The sequence below is a fragment of the Xenopus tropicalis genome, chromosome 3, assembly GCF_000004195.4.
Source record: "Xenopus tropicalis strain Nigerian chromosome 3, UCB_Xtro_10.0, whole genome shotgun sequence".
In the NCBI taxonomy this organism is placed as follows: Eukaryota; Metazoa; Chordata; class Amphibia; order Anura; family Pipidae; genus Xenopus; species Xenopus tropicalis.
Genome location: NC_030679.2, coordinates 61,139,716 through 61,163,431, shown reverse-complemented (window position 1 = coordinate 61,163,431; position 23,716 = coordinate 61,139,716). Strand labels below are relative to the sequence as shown.

The following is a 23,716-nucleotide window of genomic DNA, read 5'->3' as shown; positions in this document are numbered from 1 at the left end:
CTGCTCATAGCAACCAATCAGATCTTCACTTTTATTTTCTAACTTGTAGGTGATTGACTGTTTTATTTCAAAGAATTATGCTGCTGCTTCTCAAAGAACAAAGAGAAATATGTACTAGTAAAAGTGATACTTTCAGAATGAGTATCAGTAGAGAAATTATGAAAGCTCAAATTTCCCAGTTGAATCTTGGCAGAGGATGTTGTTATGCACTCTTCTGTGGTCTACTGGAAGAGGGCAGGGACATTAACACTGAATGCCTTTCTCTTTCCTGTTCCATCAGCACTAGATATAAAAGTTAGTTTCCATGAATAACTTCAAACTAGATTTTTGTTGGTCTCTTTCCTAAATCAAGGAATGAAGCTATGAGCAGAAGGATACATTTCATCTTTAACCTTCAAACAATGAACAAAAGCTACATTTGTCCAAATCCTAAAAGAAAGCAGCTGCTGGTTATATGAAAAATAACTTCCTGTGGTTAAATTCAAGCTGCCGCCCAGCCACCAACCACTTTTTATCAGGTAAATTCATTTGGAATGGCAGGCTTCCATTTAGCCTTAATCATAGGCATCAATAATAGACCAATATGGACTGATTGATAGCACTGAACTTAGCTCCATAACCTCTTATTTCATTATATAAACTAATGCCACAAAGAGAATACGTTATCATACACTGTATAGTACTACTTTGAACACTGGTGGTTTCCTTTGATGTTGGTATTGACCAGTTATAAAGCTGTAAAATAGTTTACATAGCAAAATGTTAATCATTTAAATGCCATTTGAAAATATTCAATAAAATTATGTATATAATTTATAAACAGGACAAATTGAGAAGAAAGTTGCAACTGTGTTGAAGTCATCGGCAGAGGTGTGAGTATAGAGGGGGTAGACTTTGCAGACTTGGGGCAGCCTGGGGGAATAGGGGGCCTGAGAGCAGGTTATTGCTAATAACTTGTGATTTTGTGTGCAACCTGCCATGCAGGGTGAACTGCGATTTTGCATGTGTTCTGGGTCACTTGTGATTCTGTGAGGGTAGTAGAGCCTGAAAATCTTATGGGGTGGGGGCTGTCCCCCAAACATTATGCCACTGGTCACGGGCACAAAGGGGCAGTTCAGCTGGAAGTTTTAGAAAGTCCAGTTTTTAGCTTTCAATTTGTTTGTTGGGGTCACTGAACCATGCAGTCAAAAAATTGTGAGACTGTGAGCAGTTGGATTGTAATTGCTGCTTCGTATTAATTATCTTTCTATTCTGACCCTGTCCAGTTAACCTTCTAGTCTGTCATTCAAACCACTGCCTCATTGCATGGTTAAACTAGACTCTATTAACAAGATTTCTTTAAAGGAGAAGGAAAGGCTAAGTCACTTGGGGGTGCTAAAATGTTAAGCCCCCAAGTGAATTTAATCGCTTACCTTGTACCTCGGGCTGGTGCCCCTGTTAGGATAAAACAGCGCCAGCCCGGGGTACCTGGAGTGATGCGCTTCCTCCTTACGGCTTCGTTTCGCTGCGACTAACACAATAGGCGCATGCGCAGTAGAGTGAAAAGCCGACTTCTCTGTTAAAGTTCGGCTTTTCACTTTACTGCGGATGCGCACGCGAGCGATACAGGAAGGAGGAAGTGCTGCAGGTACCCCAGGCTGGTGCTGTTCTCTCCAAACAGGGGCACCAGCCCGGGGTAAAAGGTATGCGATTCAAGTCACTTGCCTAACATTTTGGCACCCCCAAGTGACTTTGCCTTTCCTTCTCCTTTAAATTATATCTTATGACAAGTAGATCTTTTCTAAGTTTGTTAATCCAGTGGTTAGTCAAATAGGGCTGATCTGATCATATGGCCACTGGGCCAATAATCAGATCACATGGGGAGACACACTGAGAGAGGACTGCAGCAATGCCTGCTATCAACTTGTACAGTCCAACATTCCCTAGTGATACCTGACATTGCTTTAATCAGATATTTGTCAGAAGGGCCATTGTCAGGAGCAGCTCATTAAAGGAACAGTAACACCAAAAAATGAAAGTGTATAAAAGTGATTACAATATAATGTACTGTTGCCCTGCATTGCTACAACTGGTGTGTTTGCCTCAGAAAGACTACTACAGTTTATATAAGAAAGCTGCTGTGTAGCCATGGGGGCAGCCATTCAAAGGAGAAAAGGCACAGGTTGCTTAGCAGATAACAGATAAACCCCCATTATATGGGGCTTATCTACTAGTTATCTGCTATGTAACCTGTGCCTTTCTCCTTTTTTCCAGCTTGAATGGCTGCCCCCATGCCTACACAGCAGCTTATTTATATAGTAGATTTTCTGAAGCAAAAACACAATTTTTTTGCAGAGCAACAGCCTATTATATTTTAATTACTTTAAAACACTTTATGTTACTTTAAAACACTTTTTGATGTTACTGTTCCTTTAAGGAGTGGCTGACACCTAGACCAAACCATCTATGGTGTTCTATTTAGGCCTGATTATAGCAGACAGGTACCTAAAGGGTTAACGTGTTACAGGCCAATATTGTTACCTTACCTTAGTTATTTTAAAAGTATAATTATTTCAGTTTAGTAGCGTATACAGGGTACAATTAATAATAAGGTCTAATTGTCCCATCTCTGTTTGTTTCAGCTCATAATTGGTGCCACTTGTTACAAGGCAATGCCAATGGAATGTAATCATTGGTTTTGTCTTCCAGTGACATCTGCTCAGAATTCATTCTTCATAAAAACAGCCTCACATCACAATTAAAAAGGCAAACAATCCATAATGAGCCACTAGAGAAAGCCCATATTCAGCTGTAATCTATGTACTATTGTTCAGGCAATGGTTTCTAGAACACATTTTTACAGATCATCTGCATTAGATATTCAGGCTTGTTTTTATATATTACAAGCAGCTTGTATTTTCCTTGCATTTAAAAAACATAAATATTGCATTACAGGTAATGATCTGAGACTAACAAAAAAATGAAAAATCACATTTTGCAGATTGAGCCATTCCTTGTCATAATAATACTAAAATACAGGACTTGTCACTGCAGCCAAGGAACCCTGGTTTTCATTCCGGTGATATGGTAACTATCACTTCCTTCTGGCCTTGGACAGGCTATTAAGGTTTATGACCACATATATCAATAATTCAAGATTCACTGCTCTACAGTCTTTCCATGTTGTGTAGGTCCTTGCGTGCAGTTTCTCTAGTTTAAGCCAGTCAGTATTTTAGACTTCTAATTTACAGGTAAATATTCACAGAACATTCCTAGCAGTCACAGACAATTTCCTTCCATGTTGTTATGTCCCTGAGACTAAACACATGACATTCTGACTGTTTTTTTTCATTTGGTCAAAACATGATGTCACACAACCTGCCAGAGATCAACATTTACATTTGCATTGAATGGAAATGGGGTAATAACATCCTGCAATTTAACCTGTATTCTATAAACCTAAAGCAAGTTGTCTGTTCTGCCACGTATTTCACAAATTCAAAGAAGCAGAAAATAATAAGAAAAATACAATTAAATGCAAAGTTTGCCTTTAGTTCATATTAGAATGATCTTGTCATATGCTTGGGGGTTCTTTTATCAGTCTGTATTAGAGTGTATAATATTACTGTACAATTGTATAATCATGCAGCGGTTTGTGTTACGGCACACACTCGCTTGGCCTTATAGGGATACTCATACTCATTGCTTCGTTGCAGTGTTGGACTGAGATACCAGGGACCCACATGAAAACCTTAGACCACAGTCCCACTCTCTAAATTATTTGTACTCCTCTCTCCATTCAACCTCTTTATTCTCCTATTTTTTTTCTTTTCATCTGATCATTCCATCTATTTTGCCTCATTTTTGGAAGATTTTTGTTGCATCACCTAAGCTTGGAATTTAAACTGCTCTGTGGTTGCTAGGTTTAATTAGTGGCCCTGCATAGAAAGATAAACAATGAAAATAATCATATATTTGGTTTGGCCATTGACCATCTATACTATCTATACAGTTAGCATTTTCCAGCTGTTTATTCACAATCTGAAGATTTATATGTCAGAGCTGCAAGTAAAGGCCTACACTTATATTGTTTAAATTAGAGCAGCGGTTCAAGGACCACATAAAGTTAGCTAGAAGAGTTAGTGATAATAAAAAACCATGTAAATGGCAATCAAACAATATAACTATGTTATGTATTTATAAATAATAGGGCAAAGTATAAAATAAAATGATGAGATGTTCCCTTTCAAGTTTCAGCTATTTCAGGTTTTCAGCATTTCTAAAGTAATGCAATGATCTGCTTCCTATTTTATTTTTAATCACACAGTGTAGTATGATTCAATGGACAAAAATTAAACTCCTTATCTAATTTGTCAGCCTGAATCTACAGTAATCTGATCGTGAGCACCTGAGAGGTCAAGTCTGTGCGGAAACAAGATATTTGTAGCCAAATATAGGATAACTCATTTTAATATGTCAATGAATGCTGTGTTTGCTCTGCGTATTTCCAAATATTGAGATTGCATTATAATAAATGAAACATAACCCTCACTGTTTCTCAACCATTTATACTTAATTATATCATGTAAATGAGCTCCATCTCAGACATACAGTGTGATTCTTGGCTTTCATCTGTATACCACTAATAATTAAAAAGGGCTAGTTATATTTTTATTCACATCAGTGTAGGAAGCACAACCAAGCAGCTAGTCTGTAGAGTATAAAAAGCTCTTTGTTCTGTGTGGCATGTTTGAACAGTGATCCTGGCTGCCTTAAGGCATATTCTTGGGTCATAGGAGATCCACCCTTCTTCTGTGAAAAGACACACAGTGCAATCATCCTGTTAAAATACAATATTGCATGAAAAATCAGTTGTGCCCCAAGCAAACCTGCATCTTCTAGCCAGTGTGACACAGCCCTCGAGAAGACATTATGTAGAGACAATAATTGTAGGCTTCTGCCTTTTTAACTGCATAAATAATTATTCAGCATCATGTTTCATAAAGGAAACTCTGAAAGGCAAATTGCTTGGAAATGGTTCGTCAGTAACTCATATGGTGATTCATACTGATAAAAAAAAAATATTTAGTTTTTTGTGGCCATAAATGTATAAAGAACCATTAAGAATCATGATTCATAGAAGATGTTTGCTTTAAAATGAAATTATTTTGCTTAAAAGTGCAAATGCATCCAAAATGATCAGTTTTTTTAATTGGGTCTCGAGGCCTGATGGAGAGAAAATGAAGATATAAAATTGAGGGGGTAATTTTATAAAAGTTGCAAAGTTTGTACCAGGTCTAGCAACTCATAGCAACCAGTCATTGGTTTACTAGACCTGGTCAATTGTTTTTACATATATTGTTTTATTAGATTGTAACATTTCTCTGCCTGCTGCAATGATTTAGTCACATAACATATAAGTGTGAGGTCCGCAAAGCTGTCAGCAACAGGAAATAGGGATTAAGGAGAAAGCTGGCACTGGAAAACAGGTAAAACAGGTCCAATTGCATGGTATCAGAAGGGTTAAGTCTTAAGTCATAGTCAAAGGTCAGGCACAGGTTAGGGCAGGTAGTGATCAGGGTAGTCAGAAACAGGCCAGGAGTTATATGATATAATATAGAGCAATATAGATAATATAGAGCACACCCAGGAAGCATGACTTATGGGCACTAAACAGGTATGCATATATTTTTATTGGGAATTCTGTCTCATCGCAGTAAAATCATGATGCAGTAAGGGTATAACAACACCTGCAGTATCTGGTGGCTTTTTCACCAAGTTTGTGCGCACGTGGGGCCTTTTTTAGTTTCTTAGATTTTACAATCTTCGTAAAAAAAACCAGCACTAGATGAATTATTATTCAGGTAGGAATCTTTTCAAATTTAGTTTTAATAAGAATTTTTCTCTATTTAAAGTAAAATTGCAATTCTTTATTGCTCTTCCTCTAAATTTACCAAAAAAAGATATTTTGTCACCATATGCAGTTAGTAGAAAAAGACGGTTTTCCATTAGGACTATTGCACAGGTCTATTCACAGATAAAAGATGTCCATTATGCAGGGGGATTATTTGCCCTGGGCAAAATCAAGCATATTTTGCGACAGAACCTTGCCCTGCACAAAATTTGGGGGTGATCTGCAATGCAAAATTGCAGTTCAACCTTGAACCCCCCCTGCCAGGACCCCTGTAAGACGGGCCCCTTCGTGGACTTGGGGTCTGTTTCCTCGGTAGTTCTGCCACTAAATGCACATTGACCCCTGTTTCACTAGTAATTTTGTATCTGTGCAAGTGCATATATCTTCAAAAACAGGGTTGAATTAGAACAGTGAGTATAGGTGTCCGTTGGTCCAGGTCCCTGCTCCGCCGATAAATCAAACCTGCCCCATCGAGATCTGGAAGATTTCAGGCCAGATGTTGGTCAGGCAGGCCCATGGTTAGTGCCCATACATGGGCCGATAAGCTGCCGAATCGGTCTAAAGGACAGATATTGGTAGCTAGAATCGGCCCTTGTAAAACCACCTTAAGTCACAGAATTGAACCTCCCCAGCCATTAGCTTATATCATTTTCTTTCTTATGAAAGCCACAAATGAAGGAGGATTAAGCCTGTGAGACCAATGTTTTGGTTGTGGTCCCAGCCATATATAATTCTTTATTAAAACAATGAGCATAAAATATGTCCTTATAAAACCCCTATATATTGAGCTCATGTTGAAAAGAAGGGTATACTGCCCTGGTAATAATACACACCTTTTTGGGAGGATCTGGTATTTAGAAATTTCAAATGTACATCCCTAGTTTAGTAATAACTGAGTAGAAGCTTCAGTATACTGAATATGTTTGTTTTAACATTTTCCCTGTATCATTCTAATAGTGTTTCAGTATTAGATATTGATGGCTAATACTGCTTTTAATGTATTCAATCATTTTTTCTTGTAAAACAAACCACATACCTCATTTTTTTCAAACTTTAATATAGAATTTTCTATAAGGCTCATTAAAATATTGTGTATGTGTGCTAAGTAGTGCCTCACTCTATGTTCTATATTCACTGCACACAGGATGGGTAGCAGGCTGGAGGCACAAGGGCAACCCTTGGAACCCCCCTAGCTTGTGTGTCATTCAGAACCAACAAACTGAGGAGCACTGAGGGACACAATGAACTAGTGAGCCTTGCATTTAATGTCTACATTAAAGGAAAGCCTTGGAAGCATCTTGCTGACTCTAGGATGATGTTTTACTGGGAGTTTGACAGTGTTTCAGTCCAGAAATCCTAACAGATTTGTGTTTGAATTGTAATATTCTGTAAAATTATGAAAAAAGCATTTCCTCTAAGTAGTATGGCCTGAGGCACAATCAGAAAGAGAATGATGGTATGAAATTTATGATGTGAAAATGGGATTTTACTGACTCACAGACTTGCATACAGGAATAAGAGGAAGCTCTGAACTGTGCACTGAGTGTGCCAGGGCAGAAAAGCTCAACAAACACACACACACACACAGAAAATAAATACATTTTTTGGTAGAAGTAAAGGGCATACTGGAATTGTTTGCAATGTTATGTCATTTGTTATGAAGTCGCACAACTTAAGTACTCCAATGCCAAGTACTTCTTCCACTGAACCGATTAAAAATCTAAATTTTATGTCTGTGAGATCATTCTATAGAAATACAAAAACATGTTTTACAATGGTATTTGTTATTTTAAAACTTACTCTGCTTCTAAAAGAGCCACATTAGTGTAACACCGTAGATGGTGTTATTTTCTTTAGCAGTTGTTAGTTCTCTCTATAATAAGTCTTGTCAGAGAAATTGTATTCTACAACATTTCAATGTTAGTAATATCCAGCTCTGTTTATGTTATATTATGTTGTAACCATCTGTTTGGTCTGTATTTTTCCTTTGAAATTTTCAAGTCTTTGCAAAAATAAACAAACTAAAGACTGCTTTTGGTATTATGTCTTAGCATCATGTTGTTTCACGCAAAAAAATGTGGCGCTTCACCTGCAATATACCTCATTTGGCTAAATTGTATAGTCTAACTAAATACGTGTATTTGTGATGGTAAAGATGAATATTGTTTGGCTCTGAAACGTTAGCACTAATAGTGTGGTGTGCAGTGGGAGTGGTTACGCAAGAAAGGATACGTAAGAAGATAAGTAGCTGTCCTACACTCTTGTTCGTAATGTTAGTCATAGGGGCACATTTACTAACCCACGAACGGGCCGAATGCGTCCGATTGCGTTTTTTTCGTAATGATCGGTAATTTTGCGATTTTTTCGGCGTCTTTACGATTTTTGCGTAAAAACACGAGTTTTTCAGCGTCTTTACGATTTTTGCGTAAAAACGCGAGTTTTTCGTAGCCATTACGAAAGTTGCGCAAAGTCGCAATTTTTTCGTAGTGTTAAAACTTGTGTGAAACGTCGCGCCTTTTAAGTTTTAACGCTACGAAAAAGGCGCGACTTTGCACGCAAGTGTTAACGCTACGAAAAAATCGCGACTTTGCACAACTTTCGTAATGGCTACGAAAAACTCGCGTTTTTACGCAAAAATCATAAAGACGCCGAAAAACTCGCGTTTTTACGCAAAAATCTTAAAGACGCCGAAAAACTCGCGTTTTTACGCAAAAATCGTAAAGACGCCGAAAAAATCGCAAAAAATACGAAAAAGTCGCAAAATGTTCGTTTCCAATCGGAATTTTTCCAATTCGGATTCGAAATCGTGTCTTAGTAAATCAGCCCCATAATGTTCAGCCTCTCTTTCCCACCTAGTGCATAATCTATGTCACCCTTCATTCCACCATATACCTATAGATTACAAATAGTAGATAGTGAAGCTCTGTGCTACACAGTGCCTGTCATTAGTGGAAGATTACCATTAGGCCTATCTGAGCCCAGAATTTCCAAGAGAACCAGTGCCATAGAGTGGTGGAAATGAGGGAAGGTGGAGAAAGTAGGTGGCAGGAGCACTTGAAGAAGGGGCTGTGTCCCCGAAACGTCTGCTGGATCTCAATTTAAAAAATAAAATGATGTAAGTTTTTTGCACAAAGAAGCATTTAAAGGAGATTGCCTGAGTTGTAGTGATTTTTATGGCAGGACAGGGTTAGGAGAGGAGGGGCACAGGACATGATCGAAAATACAATTAGTTCTTGCCTGCCTCTGCATGGACAGATTGCTACTTACAGGGACCGTTGTGTTCAGGATATGTCAAACTCAAATGACCCTACTAGCCTAAGTTAGTATATGTTATATAGTAAATAATATATCCCCTATTGCAATATATAAATATATTATAAATTATCAAGAAGTTCCTTGACCATAGAAAAGCAGGAGGCATAATACCATACTGATTTCTTGCATATCACCATTACTATTACTTTTCCTATTATAATTGACACAATTTTATAAAGGTACTTGCATTTAAAGCCAATATTTGTACTTCCATATAACTACCCATAGTGCCATTGTATAAGTCCCACCCCCTGTTGCAGATTGTGTAGAAAGGTGGTCATTAGGGACAGAACTAGGGGTAGGCAGAAAAGGCACTTGCCTAAGGCACAATGATTGGGGGCACCAGGCAGGAACCTCTCCTGCCTACCCCTAGCCCACACTCCCTTCTCTTGCCCCGCCAGTTGTCATAACACTGTGAGGGCAATGACTCCCTCCCTCCCCGCTCCCCGGAACTGTGCATGCGAGCACACGTGAGGGGGGAAAGTGCAGGGGTTAGGTGGGTTGCCTAGGCCAGCTTGGCCTGCCCCTGGTGGCCATACACAGGCAGATTTAACCTGCCAATTCAGGTCCTTCAGACTGACTCAGCTGGTTATCTGCCTGTGTATAGGGACCCCAAACAGGCCTGCACAACTGATATCTGGCCTAAAATTGGCCAGATGTCCATCGGGCAGGTTTGGGATCAATAAGCTCTTGCGGTCCTCACTCCAACAGGTCCTATTCTAGTAATAATTTGATCATTTGCTCCCCAGGCCAGGATCTTACAGTGTAGTTGCAATTACATTTAAATTATATGGGTAAAAGTGCATTCTGAGAATAAAAACATGGTGAAAATGCACTTCAATCATTGCAGTTAGGGTTGTTAATAAGCCTTTATGTATTATCATTTTTGCACTTCAAATACAGAAGGGAATATAAATAAGAAGGCACAGTGGAAATTACATAGTTACATAGTTACATAGTTACATAGGGTTGAAAAAAGACCATTGTCCATCAAGTTCAACCCATCCGAGTAAACCCAGCACACAACCTATACTAACCAATCTATACACTCACATACATAAACTATATATATACAACCAGTAATACTAACTGTAGATATTAGTATCACAATAGCCTTGGATATTCTGCTTGTTCAAAAACTCATCCAGGCCCCTCTTAAAGGCATTAACAGAGTCTGCCATTACCACATCACTAGGAAGGGCATTCCACAGCCTCACTGCCCTCACCGTGAAAAACCACCTACGCTGCTTCAAATGGAAGCTCTGTTTCTCTAATCTATAGGGGTGACCTCTGGTGCGCTGATTGTTTTTATGGGAAAAAAGAACATCCCCCAACTGCCTATAATCCCCTCTAATGTACTTGTACAGAGTAATCATGTCCCCTCGCAAGCGCCTCTTTTCCAGAGAAAACAACCCCAACCTCGACAGTCTAACCTCATAGCTTAAATCTTCCATCCCCTTTACCAGTTTAGTTGCACGTCTCTGCACTCTCTCCAGCTCATTAATATCCTTCTTAAGGACTGGAGCCCAAAACTGCACTGCATACTCAAGGTGAGGCCTTACCAGGGACCTATAAAGCGGCAAAAATATGTTCTCATCCCTTGAGTCAATGCCCTTTTTTATACAAGACAGCACTTTATTTGCTGTAGTAGCCACAGAATGACACTGCCTGGAATTAGACAACTTGTGATCTACAAAAACCCCTAGATCCTTCTCCATTAAGGATGCCCCCAACACACTACCATTCAGTAGATAGTTTGCGTTTATATTATTCCTACCAAAGTGCATAACTTTGCACTTGTCAACATTGAACCTCATTTTCCAGTTTGCTGCCCAGTTTTCCAATTTTGTCAAATCGCTCTGCAAAGCGGCAGCATCCTGCATGGAACTTATAGTTTTGCACAATTTAGTGTCATCAGCAAAAATAGAAACAGTACTCTCTATGCCCACCTCCAGGTCATTAATAAACAAGTTAAAAAGCAAAGGACCAAGGACTGACCCCTGCGGTACTCCACTAACCACACTGGCCCAATTAGAAAATGTTCCATTTACCACCACTCTTTGTACTCTATCCTTCAGCCAGTTTTCTATCCAATTACAAATATTATGTTCTAGGCCAATATTCCTCAATTTGATCATTAACCTTCTGTGAGGTACTGTATCAAACGCTTTAGCAAAATCTAAGTAGATGACATCAACTGCCATTCCAGCATCAAGGTTCCTGCTCACCTCCTCATAAAAGGCAACTAAATTAGTCTGGCAAGATCTGTTACGCATAAAACCATGCTGGCACAAACTAATAGTATTGTGAACTGCAATGTATTCAACTATCCTATCCCTTATTACCCCTTCCAGAAGCTTTCCTACTACTGATGTCAGACTAACAGGCCTATAGTTTTCAGGCTGAGAACGAGATCCCTTTTTAAATAACGGCACCACATTAGCAATCCGCCAGTCTCTCGGCACCATGCCAAACCTCAACGAATCCTGAAAAATTATGTGAAGAGGCTTGGCAATCACAGCGCTCAGCTCATTTAATACCCTGGGATGAATCCCATCCGGTCCTGGACCTTTGTTTACCTTTACATGTTCAAGTCTCTTTTGAATTTCCTCCTGAGTGACCCATGCGCCAGTAGCTAAATTACTAGCACTGGGTATATTAAAAGGGAAGCCTTCATTATCTGGCTCCTCAGATGTATAGACAGATGAAAAATAAGAGTTCAAAATTTCAGCTTTTTCCCCGTTCTCATCAACCAACGTACCTCCCCGTGATAATAAAGTTCCCACCCCTTCTTGCTTCATTTTTTTACTATTCACATAATTAAAAAATAATTTTGGATTCTTTTTACTCCTAGCTGCAATATCCCTTTCCATCTCTATTTTAGCTTGCCTGATAGCTTTTTTGCATGCTTTATTTGCTTCCTTGTACCTGATGAAAGTTTCCGCTGTCCCAGCTAACTTGAATGCTTTAAAAGCACGTTTTTTATTACCAACCTCGACCTTAACTCTTTTATTCAGCCATAAGGGTTTTGCTTTGCGATGCCTCTCCTTGCTTACAAGGGGAATATACTGTTGTGTATACCTGCAAAGCAATGTTTTAAAGATGTTCCATTTTCCTTCTGTGTCTAACCCCATGAAAAGCCTTTCCCAGTTGACACATTGCAGAGATGCCCTTAAACTGGCAAAGTCTGCACGTCTAAAATTTAGCGTTTTAGTTACTCCCTTATAGAGCTGTCTCTGTAGCATTATCTCAAAGGAGACCATGTTGTGATCACTGTTCCCCAAATGCTCACCCACACAAATGTTAGAGATAAGTTCAGTATTATTAGATATTACCAGGTCCAAAATAGACTCATTCCGAGTAGGTTCTTGAACCACCTGAAATAAAAAGTTGTCATTTAGCATATTTACAAACCTACTAGCTTTTTCTGACTTAGCCACCCCATTACTCCAGTCAATGTCCGGATAATTAAAGTCCCCCATAATAACAACTTGACCCAATTTTGAAGCCTCCTCCATTTGCAAAAGTAGCTGGGACTCATCCCCCTACAGCTGTGTCGTTATATGTAATAGATACCTCCTTTGTAATTTCAGAGTACGAAATGCATATATATTAATCAATGGGCCCGATTCACTAAAGTCCGAAATAAGGAGTGCTATTTATAGCATGCGTTAAAAATCTTATCACTTCTTATTTTTCGCTCGATTCACTAAAAGGACACTTGTCATAATTAAGAAGCGATGTTCTTGGCGTTATTTATCTTGCAACGACATATTTTCAAGCAACGTGCTGCGTAATATGTTGTGCGCTGCGTAATATATTGCTTGAAAATATGTCGTCACAAGATAAATAACGCCAAGAACATCGCTTCTTAATTATGACAAGTGTCCTTTTAGTGAATCGAGCGAAAAATAAGAAGTGATAAGATTTTTAACGCATGCTATAAATAGCACTCCTTATTTCGGACTTTAGTGAATCGGGCCCAATGTGTTTTAGAGTTTTCATGATTATTATAGCATTTGTGTTGAATGCATTGGTCTGTTAATGGTTTTGACAGTTAAAAGTGAACAAAAAACCTAATCAGTCAAACTGGGACATAGTGCCAACTAGTTTCCTACTGGACACTGAAAAAGTTTGTAGCTTTAAACAAGAAAGTTGCTTCCAGGGTTTGGACATGAAGATGTGAAGGAATATTGCCTCAAAAAGCCTGCTGTAAAACAACAAATGTGAGAGAGTCCTGATGTAGTAAGGGAATATCCCTCTGTGTGAGTATTACAATGTTCTCTTTCAACAAAGCATAATTGTTCATTAGAGACCTGAGGGAGGGTTTCTGGAAAATGGCTCATATAGCAAAATGTGTTCTTCAATTACCAGAATATTTTTCTTTTTACATAAAGAATCAACCCTCAATGTCCCAAGGGAGAACTTTAATGAACTTTAGAATAAAAACATTTCTGGTTGAACTATGTAAGGAGAAATGCACAGATTTATTACTTTATTTTCTTGCCACTACAGGGAAGTAACTCGATATTTTGGTCTTTTCTTTTCCTTTTATCAAAAGGTTTGCTTATAGCTTGCTTGCAGGGTAGTAGTGACTGTTGCCCTGGAAAATAGAACTATGCCTCTGGGGAGAAACCTACACTAACACACAAAACATAAGAAAATTCCAGAATTATCAAGCAACCACTTAATGTAGAAGTTTATTAAAAGATGCAAATCTATACAAGCAATAGTTAAGACATACAGATCAGACCAGTAAAATAGGAACGGCTGTGCGACCTTCTATGTATAACTCTTTTTACCCTTTCTCTTTTAAATCCATAGATATGGTTTATTGATCTAACTTCTTGATGCTTACACAATGATATAATAGAATACAATTTGTGGCTGATATAGGATTGTAGTGTGACAGTCAGGAAAACTCCATAAGCCGCATCTATATGATGAGACCTGTATCCCAACACAGTCTACTGGACTATATCTCATAGCTACTGAGGAGGAGACATCATCTAACAGGGACATTTGGACACCACTCGAACCACTAATAACACAGAAGGTCCCCCAAGAGGAACAACCGTTAGCTTGAATAGATGTAAAATGTCATATGTGTTTTCTTTTTTCAACTCTTTTCTATTACACTGTATAAAAAGGAAAAAAATGTGAACGTATCATAAATAAAGAATATACAAAACAAAAAGATGCAAATCGAAATTCATTGTCCTCTGCTGAATACTAATATATAGGTTTCCCAACCAATGTAGAGTCACCCTGTTGTGCTATTAGGTAGGATTTTCAGCTGAAACAAAGAAATGAAAAATCTTAGGTAGAAAAATTATATCCTTACAGAATTACTATACTTACGCCTATATCATAATAACAATGCTCTGCTGTGTGTAGTGATGAGCGAATCTGTCCCGTTTTGCTGAAAAATTCTCTGAAATATTTGTGAAATGGCGAAAAATCCACGAAACACAGGTGACTTTTTTGACTCACTCAACTAATTTGATGTTACGGCGACTTTTTCCTCATTCACTGAATTGATCTATGATTTGTTCAGACAGTGTATGCTGGTTATCAAATGTAGACCACGCGTAGTGCCAGTTTTGTAAAAAAATGCAGAATTTCCTAGTGGATCCATGCCTGGTGCAATACATTCGCTCATTGCTAGCTGTGTGTGATGCACTGTGCATTTTTAGCTGTGTAGGTCTGGTCTAGGAGACAAAATCATTATTTACTCTCAGGTCTTCTTCTAAATAACCACAGGTAGTATTGCATGAATGATCAGAGTTTGTCTTCTATGCACAACTTCCAGATTATGCGTGGTCTACATTTGAGAACCTTACTAGAAGTGTAATTTAATTTGCCTATGGGATGGGGTATATATAAACACTATGCTAAGTGCTAGAGGCCCTCACTTTTGCAGAGGTAAAAATAAGATCAGAGCTGTAATATGTACAAGGCACTTTATGCACCTTCCAAGGGCCTTCCCAGTACTAGGTGAGCTAGTTATGGCACAAAAGAAACAATGTATTTAGCTGCAGTCCAGGTGGTGCAAGGCAGCAACACAGAAACATGTGTCTCTTAGGGAGGGTGGTATTGGATGGAAGGAGCCTCAAATAATTAGCCTGCCTAGGGTTCATATATCAGTCTATAAATGCTGTTCTTGGTATACCTCATAATTTTGAAAAACAAAGCTGCTCCTTCTTTTATCTTTTGTTAAGGCATAGCATGCACGGGCTGACTTTGAAGTTGCATAACTGCAGGCCAATGATATCCTTTGGTTAATGTCCAGTGGGGCAATCTGTCATTCAGAGAAAGCTGTGGCCCTCTAAATTCCTGATCTGTTTGCAGCCGATACAAGTGAATAAGAACTTACATTATCAGATCAATTTTTATGCCTGGACAGACCAATTGTAATCCAAACACATTCCCAGGATTCATCCAAACTTGCAACAAAACCTGTGTGTGTGTATGACCAACTTTAGTAATCTGCATGAACAGTAAAACTAATATAAAAAGGAAGGGGGCCCAGACAAACTAAAGAGTGGTATGTAAGTATAACCAGCATACACTGTCTGAACAAATCATAGATCGATATATACATAATAAAATATATACACCTTGCATAACAGGCCCCTGAAGGCTGTCAGGAGGTCCTGGAAGCTCTAGTTCTGCAACATCTGGCATGTGCTTGCTTAATGTATGCTTTAGAGAATGATACATGCCAGAATAAAGTTTATAAATTAATACAGTATATACGTAAATTAAACTGACGTCACACTGCTTCACTTTACAAATTTTAACAAAAAATTCTTTGTATTCTGCCTGTACCTGTTTGTTGTCTTGTTAGCGACTGGTTCAGCGAAATGTATCATATTTTCTTTGGAGCGGAAAATATATTCATTATATTAATACCCGAATAAAGAAAACATTTTAACAGTGCACAGTAGTCTGATTCACTGTAAATTATACATTGTTCATTGAATAACCTACGTATAATTACACCAGATGACACATAACAAAAGTGCTTTTTTTTCCTCCTTAATTCAAATAATAGTTCATCAAATAAAGCAGTGGTTAACAGGCCTAGAGCCACAGACAAGGAAGCCTGTTATGTGAGGGTTTGACGCATTCAAAAAAGCTACTTTGCCCAGCTGGATTAGTCATTTCATGATTTTTTTCCATCGCTTTGAACATTTTGTACTTAACAATATAACAAAACCATCTTCACTTGTATGTGAAATATTGCAGTGATATATTTAACAATAACAGCGTATTTGCACTGAAACAAATCCATGAATTTTATTTTAAATATTCTGTTACAAGTAAATGGATACCCCAAAACATCTCATCACAAAGCTAAAGACTTTGCTTGTATAAAACAGTTTTATAGTGGCCTCTTATCTTTATGTTATTCCATGTATTTCTTATAATAGCTGAAGTAGTCGTTTGGAAGTCTTCTTACTACTACTTACAGTCAGCACCCCTGCACATTCATCCCAGGTTCTTATGAAAACTCAAACTTGCTAAAAAAGCCTGAGGAGGTGAGTATGAACCTCGATGCTGGAATGGCAGTGGATGTAATTTACTTAGACTTTGCTAACGCGTTTGATACAGTACCTCACAGAAAATAAAATTGAGGAATATTGGCCTAGAACATAATATTTGTAATTGGATAGAGAATTGGCTGAAGGATAGATTACAGAGTGGTGGTAAATGGAACATTTTCTAATTGGGCCAGTGTTGTTAGTGGAGTACCGCAGGGGTCAGTCCTTGGTCCTTTGCTTTTAACTTGTTTATTAATGACCTGGAGGTTGGCCTTGAAAGTACTGTGCAAAACTATAAGTTCCATGCAGGATGCTGCAACTTTGCAGAGAGATTTGACAAAGTAGGAAAACTGGGCAGCAAATTGGAAAATGAGGTTCAATGTGGACAAGTGCAAAGTTATGCACTTTGGTAAAATAATATACACGCAAGCTATCTACTAAATGGTAGTGTATTGGGGGTACTTAATGGAAGGATCTGGGGTTTTTTGTAGATAACAAGTTGTCTAATTCCAGGCAGTGTCATTATGTGGCTACTAAAGCAAATAAAGTGCTGTCTTGTATAAAAAAGGGCATTGACTCAAGGGATGAGAACATAATTTTGCCCCTTTATAGGTCCCTGGTAAGGCCTCACCTTGAGTATGCGGTGCAGTTTTGGGCTCCAGTCCACAGTAACACCAAAAAATAAAAGTGTATAAAAGTAATTACAATATAATGTACTGTTGCCCTGCATTGCTACAAATGGTGTGTTTGCCTCAGAAAGACTACTATAGTTTATATAAATAAGCTGCTGTGTAGCCATGGGGGCAGCCATTCAAGCTGGAAAAAAGGAGAAAAGGCACAGGTTACATAGCAGATAACTAGTAGATAAGCCCCATATAATGGGGGTTTATCTGTTATCTGCTAAGTAACCTGTGCCTTTTCTCCTTTGAATGGCTGCCCCCATGGCTACACGACAGCTTACTTATATAAACTATAGTAGTCTTTCTAAGGCAAACACACCAGTTGTAGCAATGCAGGACAACAGTACATAATACTGTAATTACTTTTATACACTTTCATTTTTTGGTATTACTGTTCCTTTAAGAAGGATATTAATGAGCTGGAGAGAGTGCAGAGACGTGCAACTAAACTGGTAAAGGGGATGGAAGATTTAAGCTATGAGGTTAGACTGTCGAGGTTGGGGTTGTTTTCTCTGGAAAAAAGGCGCTTGCGAGGGGACATGATTACTCTGTACAAATACATTAGAGAGGATTATAGGCAGATGGGGGGTGTTTTTTTCCCATAAAAATGATCAGAGCACCAGAGGTCACCCCTTTAGATTAGAGGAACGGAGCTTCCATTTGAAGCAGCGTAGGTAGGTTTTCATGGTGAGGGTAGTGAGGTTGGGGAACTCCCTTACTAGTGATGTTGTGATGGCAGATTCTGTTAATGCCTTTAAGAGGGGCTTGGATGAGTTCTTGAACAAGCACAGTATCCAAGGCTATTGTGATACTAATATCTACAGTTAGGGGCAGATTTATCAAAGCACGAATTTCAGATTGTTAAAAGTATGATTGGAAAAAATGTTGAGCAACCACAATAATTTCTGATGTGTACAAATTGTGCTAAAATTTGTGTTGTGGTCGTACGAAAATATTGTGGTTGCGATCCAAAAGTTACAAAATTTTCATATCCGAACGATCGATCGTAAATGGCGCAAAAACCTTTCTGACTTTGAAACTTCAATGCATGATTTTGGAAGCTTTCCATAGGACTCAATTGCACTCTGCAGCTCCAACCTGGCCAAAAGGCAGTCACCATACCAAAGCTTGAATGAATTACAAAACTTTTTGGTGGAATAACGAATGAATCACAAAAAAGTTGTACTTTTTTAACAATATCGTTAACAGTACAAAAAATTCTAAACTTTAGAAAAAATGCAAATTTTTTGTAATCGTGGCCATCGTGCTTTAATGAATGGGCACCTTAGTATTGATGTTGGTATATATAGTTTATGTATGTGAGTGTATAGATAGGTCAGTATAGGTTTGTGTGTGCTGGGTTTACTTGGAAGGGTTGAACTTGATGGACTCTGGTCTTTTTTCAACCCTATGTAACTATGTAACAAAGTCAGGAGTTAATAGGACAATGCTTGGGGCTTCTAATCTATGAAATCCCAGAACTGAAATATTGTCTGTATTCACTAACTGGCAACACAGCAACCCATGCATCAGAGAACACATTAATGTTACCACTAAATATGCTTAATAATCAGTGTGGCTTAAAATTTTGCTTTTGCCTATGGTTTTTATTTGTTTTTATTTGTTTTGTACATCTGTTATCTGATAATTAACTGATAATATCAGTTTGTATGTCATGCTGTCTGCAGTGTTGGCAAACCAACAGCTAATAAGAGATTTTTCATCCATATACTCATAAATTACATTAATATTGCTCTGCTCTTCTGAGAAGAGAAAGCCAAAAGATGCCATTATTAATGTAAACACTTTCCCTTCAGTAACAAACAATATATTATCTCCTACTGATTACTATTTTTAAAAATGGAATAAGAATATGCCTTGGAAAGTTATATTTTACTGTATTTAAAGGAAAAGATTGTCTTCCTGTAACCACATAACGCAGAGTTCATGTCCAGTTTTCAATAGTTACCATCAAAAGAAAACCCTGAGTGATCTGTATTCGTCAATAAAAGATTTTCTGTCCAATTGTTACTTCCTGTGGTAAAGTTACATTAACTATTCAGTTGCTGGGAAGCCTTCAATACACCAGTGTCTAGATTTTGGTAAGCATCCAAAAGTGACACAGAGCTTTCCACTGTAGTCAGTTCTATAAGATGCCTTGAGGCTTCTACCAGTAACGCATAATAAAAGTACCATTTCTAGCATGAGATGACAATAACTGTATGTTCCCTGTGGTTATTTTTGCTAATTATTTCAGTTCCCCATTACTTCCCACTGAAGGAATGTGCATGACTCCAGTACATGGCAAATTACAGGATTATTTAAATGGTTGGCATAGTATTGCAGAAGAAACATTGATACAAATATGTTAGGGCATCCAATGGCCCTTTAGTGACTTTATAGGACGTAACACAAGCGGAAACTTGAGTTAATTCATGGGGAGTCAATTTCTCAGTAGTAGCCACTTATTATTTTCCAGGAAACTGTCCTAGGTCAAGGAGACCAGATTGGTCCTATAAATGACAATGCCTTTGAAAAGCTATAGGCATCAGTTTATCTTCTTGAACTTGAACTGGCCCATTATATATACATTATATACAGTACTTGTCATCTAAGAAGAAGAAAAAACAAAGTTACTTTTGCAGGGTTGATGTAACACTCTTACACAGTGTTGGACAGGCCCACCAGGATACCAGGAAAACTCCAGGTGGCCATTAAGCCTGCTTCATGGTCATTCCCTATTTCTGAATGGGAACAAAGAGGAGAAAAAGATGGAAGAATTGGTTCTAGCATTTAAATAAAATACACTAGGAGAATAAAGAGGTTGGGTGGGGAAAAAAGGAAAAATAGTAAAATAGTATGGGGAGTGGGCCTATGATGTAAGGTTTTCTAGTGGGCCCCTGAGGTCCCAGTCTGACACTGTCACATATGCTTGTGTGACTAGCCCACTTACAGGCATATCTGATATACCTAAGAAAAGTACTTTGTGACTGTGGAGTGTGTTGAAGGGAATCTTTTCGTGAAAATGAAAACTCAATATAAGCTTCACCATACTGAAATAAGAAACTTTTGAAATATGATCAGATATTACATTTTCATTTTTGTGAAAAACTATACCCCAAATAATGTAGGTCTCTTAACTGCTTAACACATCTCATATGTGAAACCCTGCATTGTCTAAGTAAACAAATTTAATAAAAATTCTTCTTTAGTATTATGTGCCATTGGGTAATCCTAAATAGAAAACTGCCATATTAAGTACTAAGGGCCACCCTCTGGGATCAAACAATTCATGCTGCAAACAAACCAAGGGCACACATACATATTAGGTCACATCAGCCAATTAATGGACAAATTTAGGTGAGAAAAGGAATAGCACACACTTACATACCCTGTAGGTGCATGTGATTCAATAGGCCCAATAAGTGAACTTAGCCATTTACTCCAGTGTTCAGGAGCCCTGTACTAAACATCTATCTTGATCAGATGGTCTAGGCAGATGGAAGGTGCTCCTGAACACTGGAGTGTGACATGTTGTGTGCCTCATTCACCAAAATAAAACAATAGGCAAACTAATACAAGGTCCTAGTTTGCATGAACACAGTCATTGCAGTTCTGTGCCAATTTTATTACTGAGCACTGCACCTACCAACTTTTAATAAACACTTAAATTTACTAATAGAATCAATTTTGTGCCAGCTTTGCCTATCAAACTAGCATTTCTATCCAGTTTAGTGATGAATCGCTGGTCATTGTGTCCTACTAAAGAACATTTAAACAATGGAAAAACTTGATTACAACTCTTGATTAAATATCATTGTTATTTGAAGATCATTTAGCTCCATTTAGCTCCAGGTCACCTTTGAAGCTGATAATGATTGTTCTGTCCTTCACATAAAAGAAAAAAAACACGTCAGAGGCTGATGTATTTAAGGTTAATTTAACTCCTGCATGTGTGCATTGGTTGTCACTGCACACTTTATTTGAACGGATCATTTTAAGGTTTGATACTCAATAATATGATTACGCATTTATAGTTCAACCAAGTATGCTTATTTTGTATAAATAAATTGATAACATTTAGATTGCTAGTTCTTTTTCTACTCTTAGGGATCTCTTCTCACCAAATGTGCACTACCACTGCCACATAACAAAGAATGCCAATGTAATACCTTCAATACTACATATGTAAACTAGCAATAAAAATGATTAAAGAAAAATCCTCTGTCCTGCAGATCAACATAAGGTGCAACCTAGTATTCTATAAGTACACCTGCGTGATTTCTAAACCATTACAAGAACATAATTATAGCTGTGCTGCTTTTCTAAATAATAATAATAATAATAATAATGCAATACTGTAATATAAAAATACCAACTTGAAAAATTCTCTTCAAGAACAAGTAATATTGTGTCAAATTTATTCTGATTGTGATTCTTCACCTAGGAAAACACATGAAATGTAAAGCTGCTGTTAAAAAAAAATTTTTTCCTTTTTACCACACATCATATGTGATATCACTTTTCTTTCATTCAGAGCTATGCTTAGCTATTTATGTCCATTTCAAAATTGCTAGTTATGCCCTATCATTACTTGTGGCTGGAAATGTTTGCTAGTAGTAAATGTTACTTTTCTCTTAACTCTTAAACTTGAAGAAATATTATACTGGAAAACTACATTAGTTTTATATGAAAGATCATATTGTGATATTCACGGCAATATATTTTATCACTACCTATTACTGTCAGGGTAGTCTGGCAGGGCATAGGTTTGGAAGAAGGCAAAGATTTGAGATATTTCTATTATAAGTAATTGCAGCTTTCTCTATTTTACTAAAATGTAAAGCAATGAAGAGACACAAGCTTGTGTCCAAGATTCTTTGTGAAAGTGAATCTGTTTAGTGCTTTAGTTTAGTCTGGAGATCCTTGCTCCTGTACTACTGCTAGGGTCCAGCTGAGGTGAAGAGTCGCATGTAGCAGCTGACTTCCCTTGGGAGCAGCTGGATAGCACTACATATATATTCCTATCCTGTTGTGCACAGTGTATTACAAGTACCATTCTTCTTTTTCATTACAAAGGAAAACATCCAATATATTAATTACATTTCCAAGAAAATCTATCCAGTGACCAAATGACCAGTAGGAAAATAGCAGTGGAATGAACCTTTTATTTACAATTTAAACTAACTATAGTAATTCAGGAGATTTTCCACTCCAGTATGGGAGGTCTATAGAATATATAAAAAGTCCAAGGAGTTCTTTTCCAGGAAAAATTAGTTTAATTAGAATGTAACTTGTTTATTATGAAAAGTAAATTTGACTGCCAGGAAATTACTCAGAATTCCTCACAGGAAAATGCATCACAGACAATGTCACATCTATTTTGTAACTTGGTTTGTGGTATAAAATGTCTAAATTCCAGCCTATGCATCTACTTTCCCACAACTCCCACTCCTACTTCCTTTAACTTTGAATGTGGAAATCATGTTTTTCTTAGTGGGCCCTTAGCATACCGAAAACGCAAATATGAAACAGAAAACAACAGACAATTTATCCATCTTTTAAACTCATGTCACTATATTATTTAATGTGTTATTACTACAACCACATCCTGAAGTTAAAAAGATTTATTCTTTATTTATGGATATTACACAGGATTACCCAGGAGCATTATGAAGGGAACATTTATGGAATTTCTGTATATCTCCCTTACTATTTGAGGATGGTTATTGGGTTTCTAAAAGATAATTTATAATGATATTTCTTACATTTTAAACACAAAGTATAAAAGTAATTCATCTGTCATGTATAAAGAAGTTATTAGACACAACTAGCACATACAAGTATTTCAGCCAGTGCAGTTAAAGGAGAACTAAAGCCTAACTAAAAACGTAGGGCAGAAATGTTGCATGTTAATTCCTACTCACTATAACTGCATGAGCAGTCAGTGCCAAATTTCCATCAAGCACTGCCTTAGGCACTCCTCCCCTTGTCCATGCCCCCTCTGATCCAATAGGTATGCAAGCACAGACAATGTGCAGATCAGATTAGAGGGGATTATGCCGCTTTCCCTTCAGCCCCACTACTAAATTTTGCAGCAAGTAACAAGTGCTCGCTAATGGTGTCTATATAGAAAATAGGTCCTGTGACCAATCCTAAGGGAACTTTGGCCCCCACAATGCTCAAAGATGCATAATACCCTAAAACAGTGCTGTCCAACTTCTACGGTGCCGAGGGCCGGAATTTCTCTAGCATACATGGTGGAGGGCCGCTAATGGAAG

At 37.8% G+C, this 23,716-nt stretch overlaps 1 long non-coding RNA gene across 1 annotated transcript; it reads left to right on the top strand.

Moving 5' to 3' along the window:
- Positions 1-300: 300 nt before the first annotated feature.
- On the top strand, positions 301-15,449 carry LOC116409737. The gene is made up of 3 exons (XR_004221984.1): positions 301-518; positions 824-870; positions 14,033-15,449. It is a non-coding gene; the product is annotated as an uncharacterized LOC116409737 (long non-coding RNA).
- The last annotated feature ends 8,267 nt before the right edge of the window (positions 15,450-23,716 follow it).